The following is a 23,519-nucleotide window of genomic DNA, read 5'->3' as shown; positions in this document are numbered from 1 at the left end:
AACTTCAGTGAACATGCTACAGCTGTGTTCCAACTCTGTATGATTCTTCACTTCCATATTTGTCTGTTCTGTGTTGCCAACTGTAGGAACTAAGTTATTTTGATTATTAGTATACCTTTTGGTTAAACTCTTTGCTTATTTAAATGAATATCTGCACTTGTGGGGTGTGTGTGAGCCGCCTTTACCTGCTAGCTAAATCTAATCATCTTCTGAAGACAGCAGAATAAATGGATAAAAAGCCTGTAGGCTGATATTGAACAAATCAACTGAATACACAGCAGTCTCATGAAGGGCTGGTTCTGCTTTTGTGGAAAGCTAACTAGCATGTTGTTGTTGTTGTTGTTGTTGTTGTTGTTGTTGTTGTTGTTGTTGTTGTAGCAGCAGCATGTTGTTGTTGTTGAATTTATATAACTGAACTCCGGGGGACCTTGCAATGAAGGTTGCACAATAGCTGAAGAAGTGCATCATTTGGCTTTAACTTTGAACAAAAACACACATATTATCCAAAAGAGGACTGGAAAGTAGCCAATGTAATTTTTAGAAAGAAATCAGAGAAATTTATATGCTTGTTAGCTTGAAATGGTAGAAAGCACATTTTTTAAAAAATAAGTGTATAGAAGAACAAGCCTTGCTGAAGAAGAATCAGCATGGCTTCTGCAAAGGTAAATTGAAGAAAAGTACCAAAACTCACTATTTTGTGAGTGCTAATAGGCATATGGATGAGGTGTGATCTGGTAGACATAATGTATTGGGACTTTTGAACTATTCACAAAGCCTCTCACCAGAGGCTCATGAGTAAAGACCGCTCTCATGGGAGAAGAGGACCAGCCCTCTTATGGATTAAAAACTGGCTAAAGAACATAAAAAAATTCCTTCAGTAGCACCTTAAAGACCAACTAACTTTTTATTTTGGTATGAGCTTTCGTGTGCATGCACACTTCTTCAGATACAGTGAAATAGAAGTCCCCAGGCACTTATGTAGAGAAGGGGTGGGGAGGGGTGGGGATGGGGAGGGGAGATCACTCAGAAGGGTGGTGGAAGTGGGTGGTGGGCAGCAAAAAAACGCTGCTATGCACCAGCCAGCAAGATGGTTGAGATGTCAGGTGCCATCCTGGCGCCCAGGCTCCTTCACTTGATCACAAGTGGTTGATAGTCAGGTGCAAAATACACCTGCTGTCTGGCTAATTTTGAACACTGTTTGCAGGTGGTTAAAACAAAAGGCAATTGTGTGGAATCTCCAAAGGGCTCTCTTCAAATTGGATGGATGGGCAAAAAGGAGCACTAAGGAGTTCTGAATGTCGGTGACTAACCAGGAAAACTTTTTTCTACCTCGGGATTGTGGATAGTTAAATGAAGACACTGACCCCAAAGGCTATAAAAAGGCAAATTGCATGCTAAGGATCATTGTGAAAGGAATGGAAAATAAAACTGCTAATAACATAGTGCCTTTATAGCAATCAATGCTGTGACCACACTTTGAATGCTGTGTGCATTTCTGATGACTCCATCTCAAAAAATAATATTGCAGATCTGGAAAAGGTGCAGAGAGGTTGCTGGAGAAATTCCCCCATGAAAGCACAATGTTTTGCATGGTTTAACTTAGAAAAAAATGTGAGAAAGGGATGTTTATAAAATAATGTACGCTGTGGAGAAAGTGGACAAAGAGGTGCTTTTCACCTCCTTTTATAATACGAGAATCCGAGCTCATCTACTAATTCTGAATATTAGAAGTTTCCAAAAAGACAAAAGGAAATGAGTTCTTCGCTCAGTGCCTAGTTAAACTATGGAACTGACTTCCACAAGACAGGAAGATGGCCATTAACATGAATGGCTCTTAAGAGAGGATTAGACAATTCACGGAGGAGAAGGCTACCAATCGCTGTGGACACAATGGCTATGTTCTCCTTTCACAGAACGCCTCTTGAGTAACAACTGCTGTGTATCGCAAATGGAGGGAGGATTGTTGCACTCTGGACTTAATGGCAAGATGTAGTGACTTCCAATTTAGACAAATTATTGGATGATAAGACCATCTGTGGCTACTAGCCAGCTATCTCCAGGGTCAGAGGGAGCATGCCTTTGAACACCAGGTGCTGATAATTGTAAGAAGGGACACACACACACACACACACACACACACACACACACACACACACACATATATATATATTGTTTAGGTCCTTTGGTTTTGCCATTAAAGGGATTGGACAGCTTCCCAATGAGGAAAGGCTGAAGTATTTGGGGCTTTTTAGCTTTTTTCAAACTTTTTTTTAAAGATTTAATAAAATTATATATGGCAGGAAGAAAGTGAATAGAGATAGGATGTTTTCCTTTTTATAGGGCTGGCACTTGTAGTGGGGGTGGTTGCTGAAGAGGGGAGGGTGGCTGGATGTTCAGAACAGACCAAAACATGTACTGTGCTTCTGTGCAATGCAAAAATAATTTATGCAATTTGCTGCCCCAGAGTGTGATGGTGGTGACTGCCTCAGATGGCTTTAAAGTGAAATTAGACAAATGGCATTGGCCATGATACCTAAATGGGGCCTCCATGTTCAGAAGCAGTATATTGTGGAATAACTTCCTGAGCAGGGAAAGGGCACCAGTAGAGGAGCAGTTATTATTGTTAAGGAGTTTGCAAAATATTATTAAGATCTTCAACCTGACCCGGCAGTGTAGGGGCAACCAATGCAAACTTGAGCACTCAAGTTATGTGCTGATGGCAGCCTGTCGTTGTCCACAGTTTTGCTGCAGCTGGAGTCTCCAAACCAGGCCCAGGGGTAGCCCCACAAAGAGCACATTGCAGTAGTCGACTCTTGAGATTATCAAGTTCCTGCAGAGGCAGCCTTAAACTCTGGAACCTGACCTTTTAGCAAAACCCACCTGGGAAACCGGAAAAAATGCTCTTTTTTGCTCTTGATGCATCCTTTCTTCACTCTGCAGTTCAGGCAAATCTGTTTTTCAAGAAACGGTGTGCTAATGTGTAACCTTTGATGTTAAAAGGCCTTTACATGGTTTTCTACTTAAATTGTTCATCCACTGGAAGCAGAGTTCCTGCTCTGTTACAAGCAACAGAATCTTGACTTGCATGCTTCCCCCCCTCATCCCCAAATACTACAGAAGAAAATGCTTTTGGGCACACATCTGCCAGTATGTTTCCGAGCACAATTCAACGTGTTGGTGCTGACCTTTAAAGCCCTAAACGGCCTCGGTCCAGTATACCTGAAGGAGCGTCTCCACCCCCATCGTTCTGCCCGGACACTGAGGTCCAGTGCCGAGGGCCTTTTGCCGGTTCCCTCACTGCGAGAAGCAAAGCTACAGGGAACCAGGCAGAGGGCCTTCTCGGTAGTGGCACCCGCCCTGTGGAACACCCTCCCATTAGAGGTCAGAGAGATAAACAACTCCCTGACATTTAGAAAATACCTAAAGGCAGCCCTGTTTAGGGAAGTTTTTAATCTGTGATATTTTAATGTATTTTAATGTGTGTTGGAAGCTGCCCAGAGTGGTGGTGGTGGGGACCCGGCCAGATGGGCAGGGTATAAATAATAACTTATTATTATTATTATTATTATTATTATTATTATTATTATTATTATCTTCAGAAAGAGGTAGTTCTAATCAGCTGGCTTGCTGCTTTAATCTAAATTGTCATACTGACAAGAGTTGAAGACTTATTTTCATTATGTAACCATAATGAAAAAAGAAGCCCTGCTTGCAAGATTTGCAAGAGCCCCCCCCCTTCCTGGTTTCCAAGGAAACAAGCCGGAAATGCTTGAGCTAGATGCAGTGTCTTATGGCATCCAAATATATTTAATATGATATTTTAGGGTTGGAAAAGTTTCGTGGTGGTCCTTGTCAGCAGGACCTATGAGGTTTAACATAAGAGGGGCTCTGCTGGATTAGACCAAAGGCCCATCAAGCCCTCATGTCACAGTGGCCCACAAGCAGGACCCGAGTGTAACAGCTCTGACCCCAATTGCTATTTCCAGCACCTGGCACTTAGTGGCATATTGCTTCTGACGGCAGAGGCAGAACAATAGCCATCTTGTCTAGTAGCCGCTGGTAGACTTGTCCTCCATGAATTTTTCTAGCCCTCCCTTAAAGTCGCCCAGTTCAGTGACCATCACTCTATCATGTGGGAAGATTTAGGCTGGCAGACTATGTATTTTGCCCAAGAGAAAGCATATCCCCAAATCCTGAATTTGGAAGTAAACCTTCCCAGGAGAGGTGGCTTCATAAGACCTATATGACTGCCTCAAGGCCTTTGCATTGTGAACAGGATAAACAAGGCTCTTTTGGAGGAATAAGAGGCCCCCACAAAGTGCACATTTTAAAATACCGTTATGGTTGCCCTTCCAGATGTGCTGTGCCTTTCCAAGAGCGCTTGACAAAGTACCAGATCTGAAGATGCCTGGTAAAGGTTTACAGCCTTGGCCTTGACGTTTTCCTCTGATCAGGAATGTGCTGTGAAGTGAACGGCTCTCAGAAAGAGGAGCCAGCTTTAGTGTCAGATACTTGGGGTCAGTTGGGGCATGCAAAGTAGCTGCCTCTGGCCAGGACTGAATTTTGCTCTTTTGGTTAGTTTCGCCTTTAGAAAACGAAATGAAAATTGAGCAATGGTTGCCCTGGCTTGAAAGGATGAGGAAGCAATGCCCAAGGTGCTCAGCCCAGTCTTAACACATGCTTCAATTTTAATTTTTCAGCCGTGGAACAGTCCACTGTCCCTCAGACCTTATGGGGCGATGGACTATATTTTGAAAAGAAGAAGAAGAAGAAGAACAACAAATTCCTATGCCCCACAAATAACCCAGAAATTCATTTTAAATAAAAGCACACATTCTACCCATGTAAAAACATGCTGATTCCTGGACCATCTGCGGGCCGGATTTAGAAGGCGATTGGGCCACATCCGGCCCCCGGGCCTTAGTTTGCCTACCCATGATTTAGATTGAGTACAGAAATATACTCATACTGTAACTAACTTGATGCCTGCATGCATTTGGCATGCGCATCACAACCAATGCACACTGTTTTTGGCCCTGGAAGGGGGTGGGATGGGGTTTATGTGCACCCCGCTGAATGCAACCGCTGTACAAACGGGAGTTGCCTGTATCCCCTAGTGCAGGCTTCCTCAGCCTCGGCCCTCCAGATGTTTTTGGCCTACAACTCCCAAGATCCATAGCTAGAAGGACCAGTGGCCAGGGGTGATGGGAATTGTAGTCTCAAAACATCTGGAGGGCTGAGGTTGAGGAAGCCTGCCCTAGTGTGTCTTTGCATTGCATACTGATGATCTTCCCCACCAGCACCTGAAATGTTTTGTTACCTAATAGGAGGAACTAGTAGTAGACAGAAAGGAGCAGAACATAAACAAGTACAGTATTGGATGGATATTTCTGATTGCCCAGTAGAACTTGGAAGAGGCAAATGGAGGAGGGTGCCAAGTTGCATTTTAGAGAGTTGATCACAGTAAAACGCTTTGATTCTTAATTCTGTGGTTTCCTCCTTTGCTCACGTGAGTAGCGCCATTGATTCTAAACAGCTACTCATGTAAGCTGGAAAGATGTCTAGCATTTTACTGTGGGAATTGTTATGCGTGTGTGCGTGTGCATGTGCATTATCCTTTGACCCTCCAGTTCCTTGATTTGCTTTTTGGCATTCTGAGAAGGCATGTGGAATACAAATTAGAAATGAAGAAGTAATTGTATTGTGGAATCCCCTCCTCTGTTATAAAGACGGTTGCTAGCAATAGCTCAATTAACAAATCATAGGCTGGATCTTTAGTGGTTCTTTTTGTGCTTCTGTACATTGTACGTGTGTCCCCCTCTAAATATGAACATGAATTGGCTTGGGATGGGTTTCTAGGCAGTGTGTGAAAGGTTCTATGTTTAGGGTCAACACGGGAACCTCTCTCACTATTTGCATCTTGAAATGTTTGTATCAGTTGGAACGTTTTTTAATGGCATCTGATGAAAATTGTGGCCTAGGGTTTCAAACATTTTCTTCTAATGGGTGTGCATTAGAACACAAGTTCTTGCACTCATTCTGCTGGAGATGCATGAATGCTTTTTGTTGCCTACTGCCTGTCACAAGTGGGGGAGCTGAATCCTGCGTTTTTATATGCCTGAACAACTCACCTTGATAGGGGCTGTGGATGTAACAAGGCGAGGTTGGCTGAATCCCTGAATCTTTCTAAGCTTAATGGCACTTCCTTCTGCTTACGTTTCATTAAAGCTCTGAAATGGCTGAAGATCAGCTTCTACTGAGCATGCTCTGTTGTGGAAACTGCACCCATAGAGGGAGATGGAATTGTGAACGAAGGAATTAGAGGCCTGGAAGGAGATTTCGCAGCTTTCTCCAGACAGAACCAGAGGTAGGGGTTATCTGGCAGCTTCATTCTCTTGCCAAGGGGGCTTCAGCTGACTATGGGGCTCTAATTGCTTCTTTTGAAGAAGCTGGAATAGGTTTTGAAAGCAGCACAGCCGAACAGTTGACACGAGATGGCTTCAGACTGCTTCCTGCTGATATATGTGTGTGAGGAGGACTTGGAACACAAATATATGTAGTTTTGCTGGCCTGTTCAAACCAGGACAGAGCAAGGACCTGCTTTTCCAGTGTTTTGGAGCGTGGGCTGGTAAACTAGGAGAGGGAAGGAACTGGCAGAGTTGCCTTATGGTGTCTTTCTGAGCTGGGCCTCCCCATCTCACATGGGAAGCCTTCGTGGTCAAAAGGCACGAAAGCAATTTTAAGTTTCACACCAAAATCTGCAGACTGTCGGGAAGCTACGGAATGCCATCGCAGTAATGTTCTTTTTCTTCTGCAGACGATTTATACGACTTACCGACTTATTTATTTATTTTGGCATTTGTTTTGCTTTTCATGATGTGGTCAATCACATTATACCATGGCAAAGCAAAGCAGGCAGGTGAACAAAAAGAGCCTTTCTAGCATTGCAGAGACATGAGATGGTACAATTGTGTGTGGTGCATGTGGCCTTGAGTTGATGCATTGTTTTGCTCTGATTGGCATGTCAGTTCAAGGGGAAAGAACAGCTTTGTCACTCCAAGGCTTTGCCAAAAGGTGGTTTGTGTCATGGCTGGGTTTCTGCTGTTGCACCAAACTGGCAAGGGAAGTGGTATCCTAAAAAGAGAGGTCCGTAACTCTAGGCTTGTTGCTCCACAGTTGTTCTTTTGGATTATTTTTATTTTGGCGTAGGGTTCTGGATTAGCAAAGATTGACACAGGTCCTGTGTGGCTTCCCCAAGCAATCGACTCTCCAGGCAGTGAAAAAACAAAACAAAAACCCTCTGCACTGAAAAAAGGGCCTTAACTGGGGTTAGTGGTTTATTTGCTGTTTTGTGTTTGATTCCCAAGATTGCGCCTGCTGCTTGGAAATGTTGCTTGTGTATAGATCAGCAAAGCTTGCCAATTTGCCATGCATTCGCAAATGCAAGCGCAGCAGGGGATTTGAAAAGGACAAGACATGAAAATATTTCAGTTTCTAGACAGCGCCTACCTAACCTAAGTCATACGTCATGGTTCAAAGAGGTTTGTCTAGAAATAAAGCCTGTTTCTGGCAGAGCTACTGCAATTTTCACAGGCAAAAGGTTCACCAGCTGAATCTGGAATGGAAGAGCAGTTTTGCAGACTTGGCTGGGCAGAGTTTGGGACACAATTGACCTAATTTACTCTCTCTTATATAAGTGGTAAAAGAGAGTCGCAAGAGCTGTCTGGAAAAGTTGGCAGAGGCCATCCCTGGGGCTCAGATCATCCTTCACCATTGTGGTGCCCTGCAGGTGTTTTTGGACAACAGCTGTCATCAGCCCCAGCCAGCATGACACAACTGCCTTGTGTGGTTAGCCTTTCATGATAGGCTAATCAGTAGAGTTACCTGAATTAATCTATGTGGGGCAGTGATATAGATTTAAAGTCTCTAGCTATGTATGAGGTGACACTCCCTTACACTGATAGTTGTTGTAAGTCAGGAAATGGCACAGTCATTCATAAATGTATTTTGAGCTGTGAAAATAAGGCTAAGCATGAGGGTCTGTGAACAGAAACTAGATCTGAAGTCAATGCAGGAGGCAAGACTTTGCTTGTGTACAAAGATCTATTCTTTACTCAGGTCATCGTCTTTTTATTACTTTGCCTTCAAAATAGTTTCCGCCCACGTTTTCCTGTACATTTGCCTTCACGGAGAGAGGACTTCACAAGATGCTCGATGTTAAAATCTTATGAAACCATTTTTGCTATTGCTTTTGCATGAAAAAAGAAAGTGAACTAGACTTTCACTGGTTCACACTACCTCCTTGCAATTACTTCATTACTTTTTATTTTTGGAAATTGCAAGGGTGAGTTGCAGTCCCCACCCATGGGTGTTTTTCTGCTCATTATTTGGGGTAGAGGCCTCACCTTTTGCCTGGCAGAATGCACTGTGCGGTTGACTAACAGAATCAACGCCACTCAAGCCAACTGCAGGCATTACAAGTGTCAGCAGACAATTGAGAAGTTTTTTTTGGGGGGGGATTGCTAGGACAGAACCAAAAAAATAAGCATTTTGGGCAAAGAGCACAAGAGTGTACAAAATTCAGGTGGTTGAGATAGGAAGGGAAGTGAGGTGGGGCGGGGTAGACACCTTAGAGCCCAAGAGAATTGGAAGCAGACCTGCCGCTCCTGTTATCTGCAGTGTTTCTGTAAGAAGCAGCATGGAGGAAGCCATTTTGTCTGCCTCTTTCACTGTCAGAGTTAAGATCACACCCAACATGGCTATGCCTTTATTTCACTGTACAACACCTCTGATCATTTCCATCTGTCTCCTCCTCCTTAGGTAGTAGAGAAACAAATTCCCTTGGCTGAATGCAGTCCCATTGATTTAAAGCAGTATTCTCTTGAAGCACATTCTTGGAAGTTATGAAGTGTGTGTGTGTGTTTGTTTGTGTGTGAGAGAGATTCAGATATTCCTTCCTTTTCACTCAAGCAATTTCTGGTTTATGCATCTGCTTCTGCTGCTACTACGGTACATGCAATGGGCGCTTAATGAAGACAAGAGATGACCATTATAAAGTACTGTATTTAATGTGTTGTTGTTTGCTGAAGCACACAGGTTTTGCACGTTGAGCCTTGCCTATCGTTTGTTGTTTTTCAGATATAGTATAGCAGTTATATATTGACCTGATTAGGTTTCATTGAGTTGATGATTCTCAACTTGCATTTTGTCAGATCAGAACAAGATATTTATTATGTATGTTTTAAGAGTGCAATCCATTGTATTGTGTGCACACCATTCATTTAAAGCATGTTACTTCTTCCCAAAGAATCCCGTGAACTGTAGTTTGTTAAGGATGCTGGGAATTGTAGCTCTGTGGCAGGGGTAAACAACAACAGTTCCCAATATTCTTTCGAAGAAGCCATGTGCTTTCAATGTACTTTTAAATGCATGGTGTGTACAGAGCAGAAGCATTGCTTAAAACTGCTGAAATGAATAGGACATAGGTTTTCTTAGCAGTGACCCTGATAACTTCCCCATCTTCCTTTCCCCTCCCAACATTTACATTTCTTGTGGATTGAAGAATTAAGCAAATGCAGGTCATGCCGAGCTTTGACCTGTAAAAATGGGTGACCTTAAAATGGGGCAGAAATTTGGTTCTCAGATGCTGAAAATAGGAACACAGGAAAGCGGTCTTAAACTGACTCAGACCACTGGCCCATCTACAGTGGCTCAGTATTGTCCACAATTACTGGCACTGGGTCTCTAGGGTTTCAGTCAGGAGACCCCACCTCTCTAGGGTTTAAGGCAGCTACAACACTTACCTCTCAAAACAAAACCGTTTGTGGAGCCTTGTAGGCTTAGATTAGAATACCAATCACCTCCTGAGAGTTATTTCAATGGTAGTAAACAATGGCACTCGGTGGGTTTTTTTTGCAGGGATGGTGATCTCCCCCCCCCCCCAAGAGTATACAGAGGAAAATGAGGTTTCTGTGGCGTGGGCTGAGTAGCTTTTAATGGGAAAAATAAAAGATGCAGGAAAAATGATTTTTTTCTCCCCTTGGGAGTCCTTTGTTTGTTGCAACCTCTTTATGTATGTTGTGCTGCATTATAATTTCAGCTAAGACTTCAAAAGTGACACCAGGTATTGGAAGAGATAAGGTCAAGAGGGAACTGAGTGGTTTGTGCAGGATGTGTGCAGAAGGCTGCATATGGGAGCTTTCCCCTTTTATACCTGCCGGGAAAGAATCCCTGAAAATTACGTATTATTATGATGTAATTAACCAAAAGCCCTTAAGGAAGAATGTGTCTTTTTTTGGAAAGGAATGTTCTTGTTCTTTCCTTTCTTTCTGAAAATGGGAGATCTTGAAAGGATGAAAGAGAAAGGAAAAGAAGAAGAAGAATTTAATACACCACTTTTCTGATTCTAAAGGAGCTTGATACCTATAGGGCCGCTTGCAGAACACATTATGAAAAGAAGCTGTAATTGCTTTTCTTGAACTGAAACTTTGCCTTGACAGTTGCAACTTCCAGGGAGGTTGCCCTGTTTCTTTGGTTGCAGCAAAAGCAACTTAGGTTGCATACACACCGTATATTTAAATCACACGGCCCCAAAGAATCCTGGAAACTTGTTGTTACCCCTCACTAGAGCTACATTGCTCAGCAATCTAACAAATCACTCTTCCCAGGTTTTTTTTTTGTGGGTGGGATGGGGAGACGAGCTTTAAATTTTTGGTGTGTGTGTAGCCAAAGAATATTGCGGCACTTCAAAGACTAATAAAATTGTCACGCAAATTTGAGGCTCCATTAGGCCCCATTCTTACTTGAAGGGTAACCGATTTTGGAGGTGTTGAGGCCCTAGAACAGAGCTTTCCAAACTGTGTGTCGCAACATATTAATGGGTTGGCAGCAGTGTGTAGGTATGTCACGTGAACGCTCCCTGCATTTCTCCCAGGGCTGGAAAGGGGTTAGTTTAACCTTTGGTTCACTAGTAAAATGGAATTACTGTGTCGTGATATGATGCATGTGTAAAAAGTGTGTCATCAACTTGAAAAGTTTGGAAAGCTCTGCTCTAGAGGCTTCTAAAATAGGCTGTCTTCAAAAAGTCAGAACAGAACCTAGGGCAGGCATAGGCAAACTTCGGCCCTCCAGATGTTTTGGGACTACAACTCCCATCATCCCTAGCTAACAGGACCAGTGGTCAGGAATAAGATACCTAGGGGATATCTTAGTGACTAGTTTCTAAGGCCAACTCGCTTAACACTAACTATTGTTTAGTCAATACATACAAACTAATTTCATCCCTCTTGAAGGTGAAGAGTTGTTTTTCTCGCTCTGGGAGGAATGAATTCTGTAGTCACAAAGCAGATTGAATAGTTAAAACCTAGTCAACCTTTTTTCCTAAAATGCCAGTAGTCTCCCACCACCCTGCCACCTCCTTGTGTATAGGGGTGATCATTGAAGTGTCTTGGAGACGTTTGTTTTAAGAGCATGGTTTGTGCCTATGAAATGGCTGCTGTTTCAGCAACAAGGAGCGTTGGAAGGGAAATGGATCTCCTTTCTGGGCAGACTCACTGTGGTGCAAAGGCCTGTAGAGGGAGCCCAGCCCTGTGTGGCCTATTTGCTCATGTATTCCCCTTCTGCTACAAACAGCCTTTGTCCTGGGCGTCGAACAATGAACGCAAGGACATTTGGGCCATGTTCAGGAAGACACAGCTAAACTCGAGAGCTGAATGTAAAGACTGGTGATGAGCTTCACTTCTGGGTGTTGCAACAGATCATTGTAGTAAGTCAAGCTTGCAGTGCTCCACTGAATGAGGGTTGTTGTTGTTGTTTATAAACCCCTCTCCTGTCAACTGTGGACATTAAAGCTTTGGCTTTAGGGCAGTAGCCACTGAATGGCAGGGCTTGGAGCTAGCAGCACGTCTTAATCTTTCCAGGGCTGCTCTGGAGCAAATGCTGTGCATTTTGACTTTTGTGAATCGATCATGCTTTCAACACCCAATGCAGGGAATTCATGCACCTGACAAAGTGGGTTCTAGTTCACCAAAGCTGGTGCCGAAATTAAAAAGTGTTGGGTCTTTAAGGTGCCATGAGACTCTTTCAGTAAGGAAGGTAGACATGTTGAATTGCTTGGGACTTGCTTGGGACTTGCATCTTGCTTAGGATTGGGCTACTATAACATAGCCTAAGATATGGGCAGGGAATCAATAAGAGGTTAAAAAGGGCTTGGGTTGGGGAAAAAGTTTAGTGTAGAATAATTTAATTAGTGAGTCTCAGACATAAATGAGGAACTCCTGTATTTAAAAAAGATTACCCCACAATACAGCGGTATTTCTTTCTTTTTAACATTTTTTTTATTCCTAGTAATGGTGACTGATGAGGATGATTGATTATTTATAAAAATGAGGATGATTGATTATTTATAAAAATAATAAATATTATTATTATTTACTAGCTCAGTATTGCCCTTGCTGAGGTCTCATTTGCACTGTACATTTAAAGAGGTAACATACCAGTCACTGGGTTCTCCCAAAGAATCCTAGGGACTGTAGTTTGTTCAGGATGCTGAGAGTTATTAGATGACCCCCCCCCCAAAAAAAATCCCCCCACATACAATTCCCAAAGTTCTCTGGGAAGAGGGATTGATTGCTTAACTATCATTCCAGTTCCACAGATTGATGCGGTTGATATGGTTGGGCATATATGTGGTAAGGCAATAGCTCAGGTAAACCGGTCACAAGCTATTAAGGGCTTCTTGATAAATAATAGTTGCACACCTTTCTATTGCCAAGAGAGCGCCAAAATTGATAGATTCCGCCTGCTCCATTAACAATAACAACAATAACAACAACAATAAAAATCATAGCCCCACACCATATCTCAGCTCTGTCCCTCCCATCTCCTCTTTCTGGTATTTGGAGAAAAGCTACATCTTTAGCATCACTGCAAATACATGTTGGCTTTTCTTTTTCCATTTGTGCTAGTCCTTAGCCTTGGTGGAACTTTTTCTTTGGTAGGGTGTGTGGATTTTTATGTATATATGTAGGTAGTGCTTTGACTTGACGTGAAGGATTGCAATGATACGAGCTTTAACAGTGAAAATGGTGGGAGACCTGCCTGCGATTCAGAAACTGTATTTATTCCGAATTTCCATCCAGTTTGTTTGGTTGAATTGTGCGAGTTGCTGAAGCATTCTGCAGCTGTTTACATTTATATTGAGTTCTGCTCGTGTGTCCTCATTACCACCACCCCCTCTTTTTTTTTTTAAAAAAGGTATGTTTTCGAACCTGTTGGTGATTGAAACAAAAAATTCAAACTGAGAACAACTGCAGGCATACAACTTGATGCAGCTAAAATACACTTCAAGTTGGAGTTTGCAAACACCCTTTTTTATTGCATTTATACTCATGTTGGGAATCTTAAATTCCAAGCTCCTCCATCATTTTGCCTGTTGCAGCTGGGCCACTGGCATAAAGAGCTTCTCCATGAAACCTTTTTACAGTACTGTACTTTGCTTCTATGCGAGTGAAATCTGCCTCAAGTTTGGCATAGTGCTAGAACGTGTGCCGGTTATCTCGGTTAACCGCATATCATATCTAGAGAGAAGGGCAGTGTCCTTGTATCTGTGCTGCCTGGAATAACAGCAGTTCCCGAGAAGCCTGCAAGTTTCTCTTTGAAATGGCCGGAGCTTTGAAGGGTGAAATGGTTCTCCACTGAGCATGCTCACTCTCTGTAGAGGGAGCTTTAATCACATGAGCAGCAACTGAATGAGGATCTGGTTGAGTCTTCCTCAAAATAAGAAGACATTTGCTGTGTTGACAGGTACAGTATCTTGCCACTTCAACCCTTTCCTTGTGCCATCAGTAGTAGATTCCTTCCTCTTGCAGGGATACTGCCAGCTGCTAAAAGGAGGAAATATTGGACGCAAGATTTAAAAGATGATCATGGCTGGATTTAGTTACTGTATTTTTGTACTGTCCGTTCCCCTACTCAAGAAGTGAAATAGCAGAGCAGAATGGTGCCTCGTGTAAATCGGTGCAGGATATTTTAATGGTGTCTGGGACTTGGGTTTTGGGGTTAAAGAGAGAGGATGGGGTGTCTGGAGAGTATCATAGTAAAATTACCTGCTGGAGTTTTGTTGCTGCTGCTGCGGTTCAGTAGAATGGTATTTATGGTTCCGTGAAAAAGTACCAGTTTTAGAATGGTTGTGCTGAAATTCCGTAAATGATTGCAATTTTACGTTTTTCTGCCTCATTTAATGTACATTTTTGGGGGAGCGGGGGAGGGCTGGGAAGGGGTTAGTTAACAGGAAGTTATAAACTATTCCTTAAGCATATTGTTTCTCCTTGGGATGGGCAGTTTTGCCCTCAAACCCTTTAAAACACACACACACACACACACACACACACACACACACACACACGAAGATAATGGGAGGTTTGAGTTTCTTGGAGGACTGGGGACGGGGAAATGGCCAGTAGTTTGGTTTTCACTTGGCTGATGTGAAGTGTTAAAAAAGAAATAACATTTCATTGTGTCAGTTGTGTGCTCAGAACAGTGTGATGTAGACCTGGTGTCTTTGTTTTGAGAAAGAGCAAGCTGGGTTGTCAGTGGGGCTTGCCTTCTCTGGGGCAGGTGACGTGATATCTCTATTCAAGGTGAAAGGCGCAAGCATAGAGAGTTATGACAAGGTGTGACCAGAAAGTTCAGTTCAGTCACAGAAATCAGACAGTGAAGAATATTTGAACATACAGTCGGCACCAGAAACCCACAAAATGCTCACAATTGTGTATGGAAATGAAACCGTAACTCGAAAGACAGTGTATGAGTGGTTTAAGTGTTTCTGTGAAGGGCGACAAACCATTGAAGATGACTCTCGGTCTGGCAGACTGTCAATGAGCAGAATGGCGGCAAATGTCAACAGAGTTTGTGAGTTATTGATGTGGGATTGGTGTTTGTCCGTATGAATGGTGGTGGAAGAATTGCATATTTCGCGTGAAATTGTTACTGAGGTTGCTGAGTTGTCCCACCCTCCATATTCTCCTGATCTGGCCCCACCGCATTTCTTTCTTTTTCTAAAACTGAAAGCTGCACTGAAAGGGCATAGATTTTCCAACATTTCACACGTCCAAGCTGCTGTGACGAGGGAACTGAAAGCAGTACGTAAAGACTTCTCCAAAAGTTTCCAATAGTTCTACAAATGTTGTCAACGGTGCATCGTATTTTTTTGGGGGGGTGAAGCTACTTTGAAGGCCTGTAAGGTATGTATGTTCAGGTATTTCTCACTGTCTGATTTCTGTGACTATTCACTGAACTTTTCGGTCACATCTTGTATAATGTTGATGTGAAAACAAGCCTCATAGACACAGCATTTTCAGAGCCAAGACCCATATACTACATTTTGCCCAACAGAGAAAGCTTTCGACAATATATCTTGGAAATTTATGAAAAAAACCATAAAGTTAATGGGATTTGGAGAAACTTTTAGCAGAACCGTAGAAGTAATTTATCAAAATCAGAAAGCAAAACTGATCATAAACAACAAAATATCTGACAACTTCAATATAAAGAAAGGAACCAGTCAAGGCTGTGTGTTATCCCCACTGCTATTTATTATAGTCCTGGAAATATTGGCAATGATAATTAGAGAAGATTCTGAGATAAAAGGAATAAGAATAGGAAAGAAATCTTTTAAATTAAAAGCATATGCAGATGATTTAGTAATAACAGAAGACCCATTTGAAAGCTTACCAAAAAATATTAGAAAGAATCCATGAATTCGGCCAGGTATCAGTATTTAAATTGAATATAGATAAAACTAAATTGTTGGCTAAAAATATGAAGGTGCAAGATAAATTACAATTGCAGGCGTCATCTGGTCTATCAATTGTCAAAAAAAAATGTTTAGGAATTGATCACTGCAAAAAGCATAAATTTATATAACAACAATTACATTAGGACATGGAAAGAGATGAAAATAGAATTATTAATATACAACAGATTGAATCTCTCATTTTGGGGGAGAATTTCCACAATTAAATGAACGTGCTGCCCAAAATGTTGTACCTATTTCAGTTGATCCCAGTGATAGGCAGGGCAGGATGCTTCAAAGAATGGAAGAGACACTTATCAAATTACATCTGGCAGGGCAAAAAGCCCAGAATAAAACATAAGTTAGTTATATACATTAAAGAAAGAGGAGGCTTTGCCCTGCCAAATTTGAAGATCTATTATGAGGCATCATGTCTATGCTGGTTAAAAGAATGGTTAATTTTGCAAAATATGGAACTATTGGATTTGGAAGGTTGGGACAACAAGTTCGCATAGTATGCTTATCTATGTTATGGAAAGGTGAAGGTTCACAGGTTTTTTTTCTAAAACCATATAATAAGGAAAGCACTATACACAGTATGGGATAAATACAAAGGCCTATTGGAGCAGAAAACTCCCTGGTGGCTTTCACCGTTAGAAGTCATTTTGGTAAAGAAAAAGAACATGGAAAAGAATTGGGCAACCTATAAAGAATTATTGAAAGAGGAGGCAAATTAATTGAAAAATAAATTTAAAGAAATTAGGCATTATGTGATAGACTGGCTGCGATATCATCATTTGAATGAAACCTTTAAATTAGATAAGAAAAATGGATTCACAACAGAAAATTCAAAGTTAGAAAAAGAATTAATACATAATAAAAGCAAAGTGTTATCCAAAATGTATAGATTATTACTTGATTGGGAAATACAGTCATACCTCGGTTTAAGAACGCCTCGGTTTGAGTATTTTCAGTTTAAGTACTCCACGGACCTGTCTGGAGCGGATTAATCCACTTTCCTTTACTTTCAATGGGAAAGTTTGCTTCCGGTTAGGTACGCTTCAGGTTAAGTACAGACTTCCGGAACCAATTGTGTTTGTAAACTGAGGTACCACTGTAAAATATGAAGAGGTACCGGTAAAAGAAGTCATGATTAAATGGGCAGAAGACTTTGGGCATACGATACAGATGGATGCATGGGAAAATTTGTGGATCGGAGATTTAAAATTTAGGGCATGCTACACACTAAAAGAAAATATTATGAAGATGTTGTACAGGTAGTATTTAACACTTAGTAAACTAGCAAAGTTGTACAAAACAAACTCAAATAAATGTTGGAGGTGTAACAATGTTACACTCCCAATTACACTCCCAAATGAACAATGTTACATTTGTGTTGGGGATGTAGGAAAATTAGAAACTTTTGGGATAGTATTTATGAAGAATTGAAAAAAAATGTTCAAATAAACTTTTTGTCAAAAAGCCCGAATCATTTCTCTTGGGTTTATTATCACCAGATATCCCAAGTGATAAAAGGAGGATATTTTTATATGCCACTACAGCAGCAAGAATGCTTATTGCCAGAAAATGGAAAGGGGAAGAGATTCCAACGATGGATAAGTGGCAAATAAAGCTATTTGAATACATTGAGCTAGCCAAAATGACAGAAATAATTAGGAACCGAACAACCCAAAAGTTCCGTAAGGAATGGGAGTGTTATAAAAATTACCTAGAAAAAAATTGTTCTCAAATAAAACCCTTAACTATGCTTTGATTAACTTTTGCAAAAGGCAAAACAGTTATTATAATTGAATAAGTTAATACCAAGAAATGAAAAACATCTGAAAAAGGCAGTTAAGGAAAGAAAAGAATAACTTAAATTTAGGTGGTGGACGGAAGTCACCACAAAGGACTAGAGTGCTTAGGTTCGATAATTCAGAATAATAATCAAGGGTTATTGATGGAGGGAAAGATACTTAGTTATTATGTATTTTTATGTATTTGTTTATTCTTAGTTTTAGTTTGAATTTTGGGTGGAACTTTTCTCTGTATGTATGTAAAGCAAAGCTCAATAAAAAATACTAAAAGAAAGAAAGAAAGAAAGAATTTAAAGTAGCTACATATCCAAAGAAACCTTTTGGCATTATTTTTAACCTCCCTTGCAAGCCTGAGCTGACTCTGAGCTTTGAGCAGCCTGGTTTTCTCTGTGCAGCTGTTTATGCTGGAACTGGTTAGTCTTCATTCTGGCTTGGAAGTCTATAGCAGACACTCACAGTAAGGCTCCTGTTATTTCTCTATCCTACAATTTTTACCCATATACTCCCCACCTGCCTCCCACACTCCAAGTGTGGATCTCTCTACAAGTGTACACATTATTTACATATAATGCTGCTACTTCTCCCTTCCTCTTTGACCTATTCCTTTTAAGCAGATTGCACCCCATAGTTTCTACGCTCCAGTCATGCTTATTAGGTCATATTTGCCACTATGTATTAAGAGGTCAAGTTCTTGCTTGTTTATTATATTCTATGCGTTTGTGTAGAGGCAACTGAAACCACAAACCGTTCGTCTGCACACTGCTGCCTCTGTGCCCTCCATAGGGAGTCACCTGCCATATCCACTTGATGAAGCATCACTTGAGGGTGAGGAAACTGGACACTTCAAAATTGGGAGTCACTGCACACATGGGAATTGTTAACCTCAACTTGGTGCAGCCATTTTATCTATTTATCTTCAACTCTGTTAATGTGATTACTGATCTGTCTTTCCTCATTTATCCTTTTTATCCTTACAATGGTGTCCTCTGAGATGTAAATAGTACTGGAGAACAAAAGAGATCTTGCAGAGAATTCTTTTTTTTCCCATGCAGAAGATACGTTGTTCCTTCTGCCTGAAATGTGGATGTTCTGCTACTGAGCTGTGGCCTTTCCTCAGTGGTCAGGGAGTTGCAGCCCAACAACATATTTGGAACCCGATGTTGAAGAGCTCTGTGTTAGGGCAAGGGATATAACTCAGTGGTGGAATCCCATGTTTTGTAAGCAAAAAATTCCAGGTTTGGTCCCTGACATCGTCAGTTATAAGGATTGGGCAGCAGATGATGTAAAAGATTTCTGTTTGCCTGAGACCATGGAAATCCACATCCAGTGAGGCTATGTACATATCAGCAACTGGAAACGCTGTGAGATTTATTCCACCCCTCCTATGTTTCAAGTTGTTTTTCTTTACGTTGCTGCACATGTCAGTGAGGTGGCAAGGTTGTCTTCACCCAATGCGTGTTACCCTATTCATTTCCTCGTGCCGAACTCCTACTTGCTGAAGCTGGCACCTGCGCAAGTATACTGGCTGCCTGAAATGTCCACAGCTGCACTGCAGCTTCCGTTTTCTAAGTGTATGGATATTGATTTGAGGGGAGTGCATCAAAGAGGAATCCTGAAGAAGCTTGTGGGAGACAGGTGAATCGCAGCTAACATCATGCTTAAAACACCAAAGAATGGCAGGTGGCACAAATGGTAACACAACCTCTAAGGAGATGATTGTGGGCTAGATAGACCAATAGCCTGACCTGTTGGAAGGCAAACAGCTCTATGTCTAGACTAGTGTTTTTCAAACCTCAGTCCCCAGCTGTTGGACTACATCATCCACCTTCCCTAGCTAGCAGGAGCAGTGGTCAGGGGTGATGATGGGAGTTGTAGCCCAACATCAGCTGGGGACTCGGGTTTGAGAAACACTGGTCTAGATCATAGATTTACAGTGGATCATTTCCTCATAGTTGTCTTGTGCAGCACACAGCACACCCTGTAAATTAAACCATCCAGGTACAGTAGGTGTCTCCATGTTACCTGCTTCCTGGTCCCTTTGAGTGCATTCTGTTAAGAAGCCAAGAGCCTCCAGGAGTCCTAGAGGATGAGGATTTTAGGACCTGCTGCTTTGGAAAATTTCCTTTCTACTCCAAGCACTCACTGTCTGTCCATTCTTCTTGTGTCCAGCAAGGGCCCTTGTGCCGGCATGACCTCTTGGGTGTTCTGCTGATGCCAGTTCTGTTGGTTTTTTAAAAGCAAAAGCTGGTTCTTTGGTGTGACAAGCTTTCAAATTTAATGTCTTTGTGGAAGGGCTGGCCAGGTGTGGTGTTGACTGTCTACCTGGGGATGCAAGAATCTACCTTACACAGAGTCAGACCATGGTTCCATCAAGCAAATTACATGGGTAGGCACTCTCCAGGGTTTCAAACAGGGAAACTTTCCCAGTCCTACCTGGAAAGGCCAGTGACTGATTCTGGGACCTCCTACATTCAAATTATTTGTTCTGCCAGTGAGCTATGGTCCTTAGGAGCATAGTGTTATAAGGGGTCATAGCATTGGTCCATCTACCTCAGTATAGTCAGCACTGACTGGCAGTGGCTCTTCGGGCTTTCATAGAGGGAAACGGCAGGGAATTGAACCTTTGCATGCCAAGCAGATGCTCTACCCTTGAACTATTCCTCTTCCTGTACAGCCTACTCCCCTCCCTTTCTTAATGTGCTTCTTTGAACACAGCTCTTGGGTTCTGTGATGGAATAAAGGCAATATATGAAAGAAAGAAAACAAGCAGATAAAACAAGCACTTGCCTGTTTCTAGAAATCAACCCCAAATCACATGGGGGGGATATATCCTGGAGTCTTCAAAGATGCCATGTTAAGGAAGTTTCAGAATTCCTTCCCTTTTTAAAAGTCACCTGGTGTTTTTTTTTTTTAGCAAGCTATTCTTTTTTAACCCTGTATGTGTGTGATAGGTAAAGGTAAAGGGACCCCTGACCATTAGGTCCAGTCGTGACCGACTCTGGGGTTGCGCGCTCATCTCGCATTATTGGCCGAGGGAGCCGGCGTATAGCTTCCAGGTCATGTGGCCAGCATGACAAAGCCGCTTCTGGCAAACCAGAGCAGCACATGGAAACGCCGTTTACCTTCCCGCTATAGCGGTTCCTATTTATCTACTTGCATTTTGACGTGCTTTCGAACTGCTAGGTTGGCAGGAGCTGGGATCAAGCAACGGGAGCTCACCCCGTCACAGGGATTCAAACCACCGACCTTCTGATCAGCAAGCCCTAGGCTCAGTGGTTTAACCCACAGCGCCACCTGGGCTAGCAATTTACACGCTAGCAATTTTGAAATTTCATTTGTACAGATTTGGTTGCCGCTAATCGCTGTGTTGGAATTGCTTTAAGAGGTTGGCAGATTCACTGTGCCTAACGGTCTCCAGAACATACGATAATCTGGTAAATCCCCCTGATCTAACTGCACAGTATATGCCTGCATGAATGTGCTTTTAAAAAAAGAAAAAGAAATCATTTGCACAAACTATATATGCCCTGAAAATTTGCTTGCTTTGGGGCGTCCTCAACTTTCTCCTATTGCAGACAGTACTGCTGGTGTCAAGATTATTAATGTCCAGAAATAGGAACCAGAGTGGTGCTAAGAGGGAATTAAATGGGGAACCCCCCCCCCAATCAAACTTACTGCATCTTTTGGGATCTCTGCTTTCCTTCCTTTTAGTTTGGGGCTTTAGTTTAAGGTAATACTTGGTAGGCAGGTGGGTTACCTGAGCCCAGAGGAGATGGCTCTTGGCTACCTTGTAGGGCTTTTCCGCACCATCCACATTGGGGGGGGGGGTGCCCTCTTTTGTTTGCCAGTGCCTCTTGCAGACATGTGTGTGGGCTTGCATTTGAAGATGGAAGTAGCTATTTTGCTGGGATTTAGGAACTCCGTTTGTTGAAGGGAAATAACACATAGGCAACCCCTTCTTCCTCTTTCTGCTCCCCCATACTCCCCAAAAGAACCCCCCTCCCACTGTAAGGACTGGCATTCAGTCACAAAGGAAAATGCCACCTGGAAATCTTGCTTTCCCATTTCAAGGGCAGTTCCTGCAGGGCATGTTTTCTACTGGGCTGGATTCTTGTATTCCTCCTGTTCTTCTTCTTCTTTTAAGAGCCCAAGTGGCTTTAGACCTGAAAATGTGGAACCCGCCCTGTTGTTTCTTAGCTGCCTTTATTATACCAACCAACCAGCAACTCAGACCAGCATCTTCCTTGCTTTTTCAGAGAGAGGTCCCTTTCTAAACTGGGCCAGGGGTGTTGAACACACACACAGAGAGAGGCTCTCCTCACATTGCAAACACTAGCTGTTGCTTCTGGCAAAAAAAAAAAAGAGAGAGAGAAAGAGAAGGGGGAAAATGGCAGGTTGTCGTATGTCTGTAAACAATGCAGTTATGAAATGGCAGTTCTCAGCTGAGCCGGAGCATGCTCACAGAGCAGCCTGTAGGGGGAGGTGATCTGAGAGGAGATGATCTAATTCAGAGCAATTTTGGGGATTGAAGGGAAAGGCCAGGCTCCATCCCCCATGGCAGAGCTAAAACGAGACTTCTGGGAGTAGGGCCTTGTAGGCTGTGTCTGGGAGCTTTAAAGGGGTCTGCTGCTCTTGCTGGGGTCTTGCCTACTGGGTGGTGAAAATGCCTTGTTTTTTCTCCTTGGGTTTTGTTTGCTTCTTTAAATGCTTTTCCAAAAGGGACCAAGTCTTAGCTGATGACTTTATCTGGGCTTAGTGTGGATATAGACCTATGGGTGTAGTTCCTTCCTCTTGGTTCCCCTCCCTCCTCCTCACCGCTTTTCTCTCTCTGTTCCTCATGCTGAAAACCTCCCCACCCCCACCCCTTTTAGCTAGGGTGCCTGGTTTACTGTGGCCTTTTCCTCCACTGGCTGAGTCTCGTTTTGAACATTTTTGCACTCCTTGGTGGGGAGGCCCTTGCACACTCCATTTCACAAGCACATGTTTGGGGGCAATGGGGATGGGCACCCATGGTTGTGTTTTACCTCAGACCTGTCTGAATTTTCTCCATCTAATCTTCTGACATTTAGAATCAGTCAGGTACAGGGAGAGGAAAGGAGAAGGGCAGTTCTGATTATTTGGGGGTGAAGGGGGCAACCTTTATTCAAAATGGTAACTTCTGGAAAGTGAATACTCTCTCTCTCTCTCTCTCTCTCTCTCTCTCTCTCTCTCTCTCTCTCTCTCTCTCTCTCTCTGTGTGTGTGTGTGTGTGTGAGAGAGAGAGAGAGAGAGAGAGAGAGAGAGAGAGAGAGAGAGAGAGAGATCTATCTAATCTATCAATCAATCATCTATCTATCTCGCTATATATTCTCATATTCATTATTTGTATTTCTATAGGCCAACAATCCTAGTTGGGTTTGCATTGCATCTTCTCTCCCTTTATAATGCTTTATTCTTGTTACTCTTGTAGGTCTTCTAGTGGCCTGAGGTTTTCGAAATGGACTGTTTCCTGCCCTCAAGAAGGTCCTAGTTTGCGAGACATATCCTAAGCATGTTTACCCTTAAAGGTAAAGGTAAAGGGGCCCCTGACCATTAGGTCCAGTCGTGACCGACTCTGGGGTTGCGCGCTCATCTCGCATTATTGGCCGAGGGAGCCGGCGTATAGCTTCCAGGTCATGTGGCCAGCATGACAAAGCCGCTTCTGGCAAACCAGAGCAGCAAATGGAAACGCCGTTTACCTTCCCGCTGTAGCGGTTCCTATTTATCTACTTGCATTTTGGCATGCTTTCAAACTGCTAGGTTGGCAGGAGCTGGGACCAAGCAACGGGAGCTCACCCCATCACAGGGATTCGAACCGCCGACCTTCTGATCAGCAAGCCCTAGGCTCAGTGGTTTAACCACAGCGCCACCTGGGTCCCTTAAGTAAGTCC

General features: G+C 42.6%; 1 protein-coding gene across 11 annotated transcripts in view; it reads left to right on the top strand.

Annotated features, from left to right (window-relative positions):
• EHMT1 (euchromatic histone lysine methyltransferase 1) overlaps positions 1-23,519 on the top strand; it is a 138,831-nt gene that overhangs the window by 32,300 nt on the left and 83,012 nt on the right. For 2 of the 11 annotated variants that reach the window (XM_035112762.2, XM_035112761.2), the window contains exon 2: positions 23,060-23,156. The exons of 4 other annotated variants lie outside the window; for them this stretch is intronic. The gene's annotated coding sequence lies outside the window, so the exon portion shown is untranslated. 5 more of the 11 variants (XM_060270630.1, XM_060270628.1, XM_060270629.1 and 2 more) reach the window with 4 other exon arrangements.

This window comes from Zootoca vivipara, chromosome Z (assembly GCF_963506605.1).
Source record: "Zootoca vivipara chromosome Z, rZooViv1.1, whole genome shotgun sequence".
Taxonomy (NCBI): domain Eukaryota; kingdom Metazoa; phylum Chordata; class Lepidosauria; order Squamata; family Lacertidae; genus Zootoca; species Zootoca vivipara.
The sequence above is the reverse complement of the archived record's forward strand: the minus strand, read 5'-3'. Positions and strand labels throughout refer to the sequence as shown.